This window comes from Borostomias antarcticus, assembly GCF_949987555.1.
Source record: "Borostomias antarcticus genome assembly, chromosome: 9".
Classification (NCBI taxonomy): Eukaryota; Metazoa; Chordata; class Actinopteri; order Stomiiformes; family Stomiidae; genus Borostomias; species Borostomias antarcticus.
The window spans coordinates 1,802,660-1,814,718 of NC_140242.1; the positions used below are offsets into that span (position 1 = coordinate 1,802,660).

A 12,059-nucleotide genomic window follows, 5' to 3' on the forward strand; every position below is an offset into this window, starting at 1 on the left:
GGACATCGTTATGTTGATGTCAAAACATATTTCTCACTATTGTGGGTGTGGGACTTATTTTACTTTTCAATTTTATGTGATGTTTTTTTCTTGTAGGCCTACATGTACATTAATTTTGGGTTGAGTCAAATCCCCTTTACATTATCACAACCCTCTGTGTTACCCTCAAAACATGTCTGTTCAACTTGTTGAAATCATTTCATGGTCATAAACGAACTGCATTACTGCCTGTGATTATTGTTTGTGATGAATCCAAGTATTGACTTGAGAATGACACATTTCTGCACCTCACAATTTCCATATTCATGTTGGAAATCTCAATTCAAAGAACACTGTACCAAGATGGATGGTTAATGTCATGCAGCTTTTAACTGGGGAATCGTATGATTTAGGGCAACAAAAATTGGTTATGAATATAATTTATAACCATAGCCTACATATTTTCAAACAAATCAAATTATTCTAACCCATGGGGTTGATAACCTATACGTAAAAATATTGAAACCCAAATAATTATATTATAGCTACTTCTGCACATAAGCAGGGCTCGAAACTGAACTGTGGATAATTCCCTAAGGCAAAGTCTGCTTAAGTGCAGACTTACAGTAAGGATGCCTAAAGGGCTCAATGTCTGCAGAGAGCCCTCATAAACTTGACGGTTTGACAATAGGACAACCTAAGCCCTCACGCACTTAGTGTGAACGCGCCTCAAAGTCTGAGTCCGTAAGGGTGGACATTGGGACTGGGCCGCCATGTTGAAAACAAGACAGGAGGTTTCAAATATAAGGTGGAAGTTTGATCTAAGCTTAATCCTAAAATGGATAACCCTTTGATTCAGTTTTCCTGTGAAAAAGCTAAAACCTTACTGACATGGTTAGCCTTAAAAGGGATCGCCTTACCATCATACCCCATATAGTCTGACCCAGGGGTTTTCCAGGCTCAGAATGAGGCGGAGGTGGTCGTGGGGGTCAGGGGGTCGTCCCCCAGGAAATGTGGGGCATCAAAAGCTTAATTTCCTGCATTCTGGTGAATTTTCCATTCACTAATGTGTGCTTTATTAGCTTGTCTGGCTAACTATATTAGCCTACATAATCTGACTTCATTGTGTTTATTTATTTCTAAATAGCAAACAGCCTAGAACATTTGTGAGGGCGTATCAATGCACTGTGACTATAATGTAGGTTGTCAGGCCAAACATGTACAGTAGGCTAAACAGTAGACCTGAGGTTTAATGTCAATGGATGGAGATGAGGCTCCACACTCCTATAGAGAAAGCATGTCTGTTCTACAACCAGAGATTAATAACTTGATCTTAAGGTGCTCGATGCATTGGTGAGGTCGAGAGCTTTGACCCAGTCTAAATCTTGTGTTCTGCGACCCTCCTAAGTCAAGATATGGCTGTTTAGGCGTTTAAGTCATGGGAGGAAAACTGGTTTTCACCGCTCCCACGAACGACACCGCGAGAGTGTGTTAACTAGCGAATCGTCTGAATGGAAAAAAGGTCACACCAGAACAATTATGCGTTCCCAATTATATTTCACGGTCGCACAGATTACATGTGTACAACATAAATCAACGGAAAACAAAATGTGTACCTACTACGCAAAATGTGTGCAGGTTGGCAGGTCTTCGTGTTTTTTTGTCGAGAGCTGGAGGCGACAAATTTGACGTAGGTGGCCGCCTCGTAATTCTCTCGTGATTCTCGAATTTCAAGAATCGATTCGATTCCGATTCACAAGGTTCGGAATCGATTATCACGATTCAATATCGATTCGGTTAGTGTTGCTGTAACCTTAGTTACATGACTGCCAAGTTATGCAACACATCAATACTAGGGCTGGGTATCGGTACTGATTTCCAAAAATGAATGAATGAATCATTGAATGAATTAATGAACTATTCATTCCTTCATTTATTCATTCATTCATTAAATAAAAGATCGATTTTGGGATTCATGAATCGATTCTGATTCATTTGATTCAGAATCGATATTTTAAACCCAGCCCTAGTCAGGACGAGCAGCTTCCTGAGCATTCACCTTCCTGAAGGACTTGCACACACCAGCCTCACACAGCTGTAGGATGGTGTTGTTGTGAGCGGTGTGGTATGACTGTAGCACAGAGGAGGCAGTCAGGAACAGGATAGAGGAGCTCGTCTGCCGTCAAAACAACGTTGGAACAGCCAACATGGAAGGAGTAGCGGGTCTAGAAATCTGGGCCATTTAGTAGGTCAAATCTAACTGACAAGTATCCCAATTCAACTGACATCATATATCATTTAATTATCAAAATCACAGAGTGAATGAAGCCCTGCTTGTATCTCCTCCCTCTCTCCTCCTCCTTCTGTCTTCTCTCCTCCTCCTCTCATCATCCATAGGAATGTCCTCCCTCTCTCCTCCTCTCCCCCTCCTTCTCTGTCCTACCACTCTCCTCCCTGCGTTGGTACCACTGTGTCACATGCTCACTATGGCCCTGGCTGATCTCCCAGCTGATTGGCCGGCCCTGGCTGATCTCCCAGCTGATTGGCCTGTGCGGTGACCAGGTCCCTGGTCCGTGGCATGGGGTCCACCACCCTCCTCTGACCTCTGACCGGTCAGTCAGCTCCCAGGTTGGAGCTTAACCCCATTTAGGGTCAGCCTATCCACGTCCTGACCTCATCCATTCAGGGTTGACCCATGTCCTGACCTCATCCATTCAGGGGAAACGACAAACTGACCTCAGATCAGCCGGGTGTGAGAGCTACTCTTCTCCGGACTAACCAGAGCTCTCCAGGAAGAGAGAGATACGCTCTCCCTCCATCCTCCGAGGGTTGCTTCCCTCTTGGCACGGACACACAAGTGTGTTTTAACAACACAAGAGTATAATCTCAACAGCCACAAAGGCCCTGCCAAATATGACACCGCACTCGCTCACTCGACTGGTACACTGAGCACCAGCCAACATCACTGCAGTCAACGCCACTTCAATTGTTTTTGTGCCAAACCGTTTCCTGTAAAACGCTGAATGGCACTGACCACAACAGTTACCAGTTCTACCAGTCTGAATGTAGGCCTATTATGTTTTGTTGTACTACCATACAACGCACAGAGCTGAAGAGAGGTCTGTTCTCGTGACTGCAGGGTGGAGGTTCGCTAAGGAAAGAATGCTATGATGTACTGTTAATATTCATAACACAATTGCTCGGCTAACTACTTATGAACTACTCATTATCTCTGTAAGATATCATAACGCTGCACTTAACCTACCACCTGAAACTTCACAATGGGAGCATTACCGCTGCTTAAGTGGGCTAGCGTTTTTACGGAGGCGCTAATTTCAGATTTCCCCTATGCTACCGTAAGACCTCCTACATAGAGGAAAGTGAAACATCATTTCTGAGGAAATGAAACCTTGAAATGAACATCTGGGCTTGCCGTACCGCGGGGACCCAATGTAACCAGACCACCAGTCTTATTATGACTAATGATCAATGACAGGGTTAGGGTGACAGGGTTAGGATGACTGAGCAATGCCACTCCAGCTGTGAGAGCCCAGTATTCATCTCAAGACCTCTTCATGAAGACTCCGTCAAAACCTTACCACTGAAAAGTTGTTTTGACTTTTGACAGGCCCAAGTCATCAACATCTGTGCACTGTGTGTGCGCGCTTGTGTGTGTGTGTGTGTGTGTGCGTGCGTGCGCCTTCACTCCTTTCCCCAGGTCTCTCTCCAGCACTCAAAGACCGTGAGTTCCCCATGTTGTCATCTTCACTTTGCTGCAGAGTGACCAGAAGTGAGCTGGGATTGTCCGAAGCCAGAGTGGCTGTAATCCTCCACTTTCCCCCGGAGCTGGACACGGTGGTGCCTAGCCGGGCTTCTGGCCGGGCTCCTGGGCGGGCTCCTGGCCGAGCTCGGACGTGGAGGCCGCTCTAACGAGCAGACGGAGGCTAATGGCCTCGTTGGGGTGACGGAGGATTAGATGGGACTGCCGCAGATTTTTCACACAACAGAAATTGACCATTATGACCAGGTCACAGGGCTAAATGCCAATGGAGGCCGCGATGGCAGCCTTTTCAATGGCACACTAATGGCCCGGAGATTCAATAAGACGTCTCGCAAAACAGGGATGCTTGGGAGGAAATGTACCCATGAAACAGAAACCATGACCCCCCCACCCTGGGGATAATCAGTAGAAGGTGGGGGTCCTCCTAACCACAGCAGTGCTGGGCCACACTGCTCTGGCCTGGTCACACCAAGCTAGGGATGAGACGGTATACCGGAAAACCGTGACCCGCGGTATCAAATGTCCACGGTATTAGAACCGTGACATTCCCTGTGTCTACGGTATTACACAATAATGCGCTGCTGAAACTTCACATTTCAAGTTGCTTGCAACAGTTAATTTTGTAATTTAATATAAGCTTGCTATTAATAAACTGAGCTTAATTACAATAGTGTGTATTTTCCATCATGTGTTGCACTGTAGTTCCTTCAAAGTAAAATACTATTAAAATAATAATTATTTTAATAAAAAATAAATTTTTGTGTGTGTTGGGGAGGTGAAATGCCGTATACCGTGAAATACCGTAAACACACACACACACACACACACACATACGTGAAATTCACCCAGGTTAAGACTGCATACAGTGTAATAAGGCAGCACGCTGCTTTGGGCCCGAGGCTGTGGGTTTCAATACTCTGCTGTTAAAGACAATTGCCTCATTGCTTTTAGCCAACCTCAAGCCAAGCGAGTTCCCATCTGCTGCTCCAATAGGTGCCAAGTCAATAGTGAACACATCGAGAGTGTGTGTTCAAGAGTGGGTGGTTAACAGTTGAAATGTGTGACGGCAATAGTAAAAACTAAAGCGCTGATAAGACCCGCCGTAAAAAGGCAAGTCAGCCCGACTATGCAGAGACAGGGCTCTTGTTGCCGAAGCGAACGGGCATGTCACAGCTGAAACTCAAGAGCGGGAGAGTGGAGAGCAGACTGTGTGACTCCAGTCAGTAAGCTCTGTACGCCTACAGCCCTAGCAACCACAGCCTTACCTTTAAGATGTTGCACAATCCGTCTTGTGATCACACCAACATGGCCGTGCATCTGTGCAGCACGACTGGGAAAGATTGCAATGACGAGGGGTTAGAAGGCAGAGGAGCCATCAAAACGCTGCCACCACAGGGGTGGGGTGGGGTGGGGTGGGGTGGGGGCATATCAGCTGACAAACAACAATGTCCTCTTATCAGTTACACTATGTGACTGCAGGACTGGCCTCTCCTACTGTTCAGCCTTGGAGAGGACACACGTACACGCCAACAAACACACAGTCACGCACACCCAAACACACGCTTACAGTAGCACAGACCAAGGTTTACATTCACACCTCCCACGGAGCGCATGTGTGTGTGTGGGGGGGGGGGCAGGGGTTATCAAGTTCTGATATGTTCACCACATAGAGACGACCAACTGCCTTCAGGATCGGGAAGTGTATCCATGTTAGAGGAAAAATATAAGGTTTTTTGGTTTAAAACCCAAGAAATGCTTCTGTCTTGGAACAGATACAAAACACTTAGGAGAGCACTCCTGGGCCACCACTGCATTCTGTAAGCAATTAGGGCTGCTATCGTGACTACACAATTAGCCGTGTTACTCAGAAACGAGTTTGAACAGTGGGAGTGAGGTTCGAAATACTTTAGTTCACTTAAACAAAGACGTGGCCTACTTTCTAATGCTTTTCCTATATTTACTTTTGTCAACACCGAACCTGTCCTAATTCTCCATCCACGCCATTGTTTCGCCATCTCACTTTCCCTCACTCTGAGGTTTCAATATCTGCGCCCGAGTCTGACTGGCATGCATTGTCTGTTCGCATACTCCCAGACAAACCACAGTTGGCCAACATGTCATGTTGAAGCCCACGCCTGCGAGGTGACACCGGCCCTGAGCTCGTCAGGTGGAGGGGGTGGTGATGTAACGACCAGGCCACTGCTCGACTGGTTCCACCGGCTGTGCGCACCGCTGCGTTAACGGACAGCAGTGTTGATACACACCGACATTACCGTGGAGTCTTGTACTCACCGAGCAGCAGTGGAGCTTGAAGGAAGACTGCACTCACCAGGGGGGCACGACAAAATCCCACAGCCTTTCCCCCCGTTACGAGGAAACAATCAGAGCGTGTGTGTGTGTGGTGCGTGCGTGGTTCAGAGAACATCCATTCAGCTTCACACAAACCTCTGGGCCAAAGAGGTCTTAAAACTGATACCAAGGCGTTGGTCCAGAGGTCGTCAATAGTTTAAATGCACGGTGAGACATTAGTAAGTAAGTAAGTAAGTAAGCTTTATTTATATAGCGCTCTTCACAGCACGGATGCACAGAGTGCTTTACAGTAATAAATTAGCCTCTCTAGAACAAGATCAAGGAACACGGGAATTCTCATATGTGCCAACAACATGTCAACCGATGGCTACAGCACAATAAACCAGCATGCATTAGAGGGATTGTTTGATTGTGTACTTGTTCAGGGGTCGGGCAGTGTAAACAAGCACCGCCTGACTCGCTGGGTGAATCCCGGTTGAGTTAAAAGGTTGCGGCGCCTCTTCACACGGCGAGTGGAGCCACTTGGCCACGGCGCGACATTGTGACCCACGGCGCGACATTGTGGCCCCCGGCGCGACATTGTGACCCACGGCGCGACATTGTGACCCACGGCGCGACATTGTGGCCCCCGGCGCGACATTGTGACCCACGGCGCGACATTGTGACCCACGGCGCGACATTGTGGCCCCCGGCGCGACATTGTGACCCACGGCGCGACATTGTGGCCCCGGCGCGACATTGTGACCCACGGCGCGACATTGTGACCCACGGCGCGACATTGTGGCCCCCGGCGCGACATTGTGACCACCGCGGTCGCCAAAAGAAAGCTGACTCACTAAAGTCTGTGATAAAAGGGACGCGTTACGCGTGAAAGTGTATCCGTCCTTCCTTAGAAAAACAAGAGAAGGAAACATTCGGAACAGGAGCGATAACACGTTGGAAACACGTTGGAAACACGTTGTGAGTTCAGAGGCTCCATTAATGAGAAAACATTCAAGCACAGCAGTAGCGTGAGCTAGCATGCTAGGCGGCTAGCCAGGGGGAGCCTAGTTGCTGTGTACAAACGATTGGATAACTCCATGCAAACGGACTAATTTAAAAAAGTATACGAGGTGCATGAAATTAAGTATTCGGTGATTATATTATGCGAATGCAAAGCCTGCGTTTGGCCCCTAAAATCGGTCCGGAGCGTCTGGAAGTGGAGCGTTGCTGTTTAGCCACACAACTCACTAGTTACGCACCGCGTGTTTAACACATCAGTGCGGCCCCGCGGTGCCCCAGGTCACTACGCGCAAACTAACTACGTCCATGTTTGAGCTGGGCGGGTGGATATCCCTCCGTATTCACTGGTTGATTTGTAAACAATGGTGCACGATGGATGTTTTGAAGACATTTATATCCATCCACTAACTTTGAAAGACGTCAAATATTGAGAAGACAAAATACTTAAGTCATTATAGCCTGATCATTAAATACGCCACTATTGCTGATGTCCAGTAAACCATGAACCCCTCGATTTGACTTCCCACCTTTGACCAGTAGCCCAATCTGACGTGGGGCTCACCTGGCAAAAACCACAACAAAGTGACCCAACGCACCGCCGGCGGGGGGGTCTGTCCCGGTGTTCAAAATGTATCCAAGAACCTGCTGCGACGTTTAAACTGTTACATTGGTCAAATCCAACGGACCTTTAAAAAAATAAGGCAATCGATTAAAGGCGCACCACCCCGCCGTGACCGGTTAAACCAGGCCATGTGAATAGGGCTGTATGGTAAATAAAAACAAACACACCTCGTAGCTCCAGCAATAGACAGAAAATGTCCAGCTATGCTATGCTACCGTTAGCCTAGCTCTCCTGCTCCAGCATGACAGACAGCCACTGTCTCTCACACCAGATACGAACCCCAAACCACCCCCGATTCACCCCAATAACAAACACCCACGTGTGTACTTACGATTTAAAAGTTCCTGTTGGCTGTGCTCTGTTAAATCCCGTGTATTAAAACCAGCTCTGACCTTCGGGTTGGTGAAGCTGCATTACTGCTCTCTAACTGAGCCGCCGCCATGTTCCTCCTGCTCCCTGAGAAGCCACCGCTGACTGGCTGCTTGTTTATCTGGTTCCAACCCCCCCCAACACACTCACACACACATATACACACACACACACACACACACACACACACACACACATATCCACTCACACACACACACACTCACACACACATATACACACACACACACACATATCCACGCACACACACACACTCACACACACACCACAGACACACACACACACACACACACACACACACACACCAGTATCAACTCGGTAACCGGGGGTCGCCAGCAACCTTGCTCGAGTAACATGTCAGATGACCCGGTATTATCAAGAGAACCGGGTATTATCAAGAGAACCGGGTATTTAGTAGAATAGTATCCTGGATCACAAACCATGGAGAGTGATATTAATTTCATCTGGTTACAGTGGGCTGGATTTAGGCTTCAGAAACTGCGACTATTAACACGATTAAACAACTAATCCTATAGGTTCAATTTGGAAATGCACGAATTGCACTTTACATTCGTGTAGGCTACTTGTTTGCTTTAATTAGAAACATTGCCTGTAATGAAAATAACCATGGCAAAGTAATGCACTCAACATCTATCGTATCTTACGACGCTGAAGTTAGAACCCGTTTCTCAGAACCCGTTTGGAATTATCCGGTCCACCTTAAAAAAAAAGGGTCAAATCGGGATTGAATCAAGATTAAAAGAAAACTACCCAAAATGTCACGGGTTCTTTACTACACAGTGGTAGGAGACCCCCCTCCCGGTCTGACTCATGGAGTTTCACGAGATTCTGATGTGGCATTTCAAAATAAAAGCCTTCTGAAGTATCAAAAACTGCTTAAATCAGGATTAAAAGAAAACTACCCAAGATGCCACGGGTTCTGTGCTACACAGTGGTAGGAGACCCCCTCTGGGTCTGACTAGTGGAATTTCATGAGATTCTGATGTGCCATTTCAAAATAAAAGCCTTCTAAAGTCTCAAAAACATCTTAAATCAGGATTAAATCAGGATTAAAAGAAAACTACCCAAGATGCCACGGGTCTCAGAATCTCATGAAATTCCACAAGTCAGACCAAGAGGGGGTCTCCTACCACTGTGTAGCATAGAACCCGTGGCATCTTGGGTAGTTTTCTTTTAATCATTTTAATCCTGATTTAATCCAAATTTAAGCAGTTTGAGATTTAAGAAGGCTTTTATTTTGAAATGCCACATCAGAATCTCTTGAAACTCCATGAGTCAGACCGGGAGGGGGGTCTCCTACCACTGTGTAGCATAGAACCCGTGGCATCTTGGGTAGTTTTCTTTTAATCCTGATTTAATCCTGATTTAATCAGTTTTTGATACCTTATAAGGCTTTTATTTGGAAATGCCACATCAGAATCTCGTTAAACTCCATGAGTCAGACCGGGAGGGGGTCTACTACCACTGTGTAGTATAGAACCCGTGACATTTTGTGTAGTTTTCTTTTAATCTTGATTCAATCCCGATTCGAACCTTTTTTTTTTAAGGTGGACCGGATAATTCCAAACGGGTTCTGAGAAACGGGTTCTAACTTCAGCGTCGTTCCTATCTTTTGGTATTCTAGTCATAACAGCAGGAGACCCGAGTCGTCTTCAGTGTGCACACACGGACCTTGGACAGAGAGGAAAACATCCACCCGCTGTTAGATAGCAGCAAGAACAACTAAGGAGACGGAGGACACTGAGGACACATCTTTATCTGTCAAGAAAAACACAGAATTCACGGTTTCCAGAGCAGTCAAATAAAGGCACGTGGTCTGATGTTCAGTTTGTCATTCTGCAGATCTAGATCACACAGGTGTGATGGCACACTTCCACTGAATTGCATTAATGTCAGACAGACCTTGGTTACAGTGAGCTGAAATAAGCCCAATAACCAACCTTCCGATTCTGCAAACTATCATGTCTCAACTGCCTCTCCCTGAATAACATGCCCATAATAAAGTTTACATCGACCAGCAACATCTGCTAGATCCATACTAACCACTTACCTTTACGCGTCAGTCACGCCGTCATTTCATAGTGTTTCACAGGATCTTTGCCTTTTAAACAATTTGCGTAGGCTGGGCTCTCCGATCTGACACCTGGATAGATTTCACTTTAGGCCAGATGCCAATCTCGCATCTTTCCAAGCAAAATATGAGTGACGGCGCCCTCTTGTGGTTGACATTATACAGTAGGAACTGCATCACACCCAAATTGTAAACAATCATAGTCATACATGTCAATTGAAATAACTATTTTTTATACAACATGAGTTTATTATACAAACTAGCAATTGTGAAAATTATTTTTAATGGCAACAAGTGTTAATCAAAGGGACAATAACAAGGTGTATTCATCCGAAGTCATGCTGCAAGCTCGCATTTGGCACATATGGAGGGGGGGGGGGGCAAAAAGGACACAGCTTCCCTCACACAGTCCACTGTTTGTTTGAACAACAAATTCGTATAATATTGTGGGCTTTTTCAAATGGAGATAAATTTGCAGGACCGAGGAAACAAGTAGCAAACCATTATTCTCTACGCTAGGGTAACGTTATATCAAAAATTAACATAAACCCTTCATGAAAAAGAGAAGGATTTAATCAACCATTCACAGAGCAGACGTAAGGAATGAATTCCTGCTTCACATGGTCTGATTAAGAGGGCTCATTCAGGGGGGGGGGCAGTGTATTAAACAGCTAGAAACAGAATGAGACTTAACATGACCGAACTGCAATTCAGCAAATTATGTATTTTTCCATTCTTGAACTAACCTGAATCAGCCCCATTACAGCAGGTTATTCTGACAGCTGGCGTTCTTCCTTTGTCAACTTTGCTCAATACTGGGCCTGGTTGGACAAGCAGCGTAGCTATCATGGTCATGGCCCTGTTCAAATATAGCATTTTTTCGCCCTCATTGGAAAAGCATTGGACTGTCCGTGGCTGGGTGGGTAACTAAGTCATTATGTACATCTCTTGCCTTAAACCATCAATGATAGATCAATGATTTAGCTCAATAAACAGAAGAGATCAGTTGGACCCGTGGGCAAAGCTTATGTCCTACTACTCCTGAATGGATTCCTGTACCCGACCCCTTTCTCCAAAACTCATTATCCACCGAGGACATGACTGGTCCAAGAAATACAGCGGGAACAGACAGTACGTTACGGCACGTACATTGTGTCAGAGGACTTGAAGGACAGAAGAGGATTAGGGGACGTCACTGAGCTACTACAATACCATGTGTGACATCTCCCATCCAGCCGAAGGAAAGGAAAGTGAGCGAACTGTGTAGGATTCTCTGCTAGCGAAGCCATTATGAGTATGAGACTGAGAAGCCCTTTGCAAAGAGAAAGTCTTATCAAATTGTTATACAGCACACAATCTGATAAATATACAGTGCTTGCGAAAAAATGCAATGAAAAATTTTGGAAAAAACATAATTAGTTATAATTCCTGAAATCTTAAATCTGCACACCCTGTACAAAACAATTTGTATCAATAGGCACTTTTAAATAAGTTCTTTTCTCAATATATTTTTGACGTTTTCTTTTTTTCCTGTCATGGCACAGCAGAGTCATGATTCTAAAACCAGGAACACTGGAAACTGGCGACAAGCAGATAAAGCTAGGTGCATTCTGGCCCTTGTAGTCCTGCTGGAGAGTTGTAGTCCTGTGAGAGCAGAGAATGCAGAGTGTAGACTGAGCTGAAGAACCAGGTGACTAGGTGGAGCCAGGGTGGCGGGGGGAGGAGAGGGGTCTCTCTGGAGGAGAGGGGTCTCTCTGGAGGAGAGGGGTCTCTCTGGAGGGGGCGGGGGGAGGAGAGGGGTCTCTCTGGAGGGGGAGACAGGGGGAGGAGAGGGGTCTCTCTGGAGGGGGGAGGAGAGGGGTCTCTCTGGAGGGGGCGGGGGGAGG

At 46.2% G+C, this 12,059-nt stretch overlaps 1 protein-coding gene across 1 annotated transcript in view; it reads right to left on the reverse strand.

The window, feature by feature from the left end:
* Nucleotides 1-8,155, reverse strand: part of LOC311313381 (nuclear receptor coactivator 2-like) — a gene marked incomplete at its 3' end in the record, with an annotated part of 34,456 nt that extends 26,301 nt beyond the window's left edge. Inside the window, exon 1 of the mRNA XM_084443505.1 lies at nt 8,026-8,155. The remainder of the gene's footprint in view (nt 1-8,025) is intronic.
* Between the last annotated feature and the right edge of the window lie 3,904 nt (nt 8,156-12,059).